Source organism: Empidonax traillii, unplaced genomic scaffold, assembly GCF_003031625.1.
Source record: "Empidonax traillii isolate 1590-97213 ecotype Southwest subspecies unplaced genomic scaffold, ASM303162v1 scaffold384:size1533304, whole genome shotgun sequence".
Classification (NCBI taxonomy): Eukaryota; Metazoa; Chordata; class Aves; order Passeriformes; family Tyrannidae; genus Empidonax; species Empidonax traillii.
Genome location: NW_020955577.1, coordinates 467101 through 468470, shown reverse-complemented (window position 1 = coordinate 468470; position 1370 = coordinate 467101).

Sequence of the window (1370 nt, the reverse complement as noted above, 5' to 3'; positions counted from 1 at the left end):
CATGGAACCCACTAGGTTTGTGTTTGGGTAATTTCAGTGTCTGTCTATACTGCTCTTTGTGTATCGGAGGGAGGGGATGGATGAAAGGTGGCCTGTGGTGTGCAAAGCTACAGTTCTGCTGCTTTATGCTTTTTCAGTAAAATCTCCTTAGGGAAAAAAGTCACGTTGGACTAAACAATGTTACTAAAAGTATTGGTAAGAATAAACCCAACTGCGAGTAAAAATAACTTCATGATTAGCACTTACTAAAGCTTAAACATAACAGGGTTGCTGGGGACTCCTCAAGATTGAAACAGTCATGGGAAAACTCCTGAAATTAATAGCCATATTGGGATTCTCAGAACTGGTCTTCATTCATATACCAAACATGCATATTTTATGTTTGCCACTTTTGTCTTGTTTATGTGAACTAGACTGATGGTGATGGTCCTTCTGGACACCTCCAGTGAATGCACGGTCTGCCTTAGTGTTTACACTGTTACGAATATTTTTTAAAAAGTAATGACATCACCAGATTTCTCATGGTCCTCAGGTGTTTATAGTTTTTTAAATTTTTGAAGAATGTCTGCCATAATTAGAACCTCAACTTTTAAATTGTAAATGCTTTTATTCAATAAACAAGTAATGTTCAGGATAAGAGCATGGGGAAAAAAAGCCCAATAAAACATCTCAGTAAAGTTTTCAGCAATGCTTTTGGAAATACTACACTAATGAGTCCACTTCTTCTCTGAAAACATTTGAGACTGTCAGTTTATATGCCCTTTATCAAACAAACAACTTGGAAATGTAGACAGAGCATATATTGTTACTTCTCTACTGCATCTTCAAAGGTATTTATACTTTGGTACCTACACACAGCAGAGTCAAAAAATGAATTTTTTTGACAAATAGGGATTATATTATAATTAAACAATATTAATGTAAACACATTTTCCTCAGAATGGAATATAAGATAAATACGTTATAATTTAATAAAAGAAACATTGCATTATTTTCTCAACTTGATCACTCATATGATAATGCTTTATACGCATTAAATAGCACCCTTTGCTGCTATTTATGTCCAGTTCATAAGGAGCCTGTAGAAAAACTGATATACTGTTGCTATGCAGTATAACTCTGCCATTATTCTATTTTTGTTTCCATGTGCTTTCAAGATAACCAGAAAGCCCTCATGGTTCTGAAGGGTATCTTCTCTTCTTCTCAGAAAAAAAACTATTGCAAATGATGCCAATGTTTATTATCACACCTCTGCTCCACTGCAGATTTTGGAAAGTTTGTAATCCTATGGCCAGGGTATGGTTGGAAAGGTGCCACTTTAATGGATGAGTGCAGGACGTTTGGAAAAAGTAGGCAGGGATGAGGAGGGA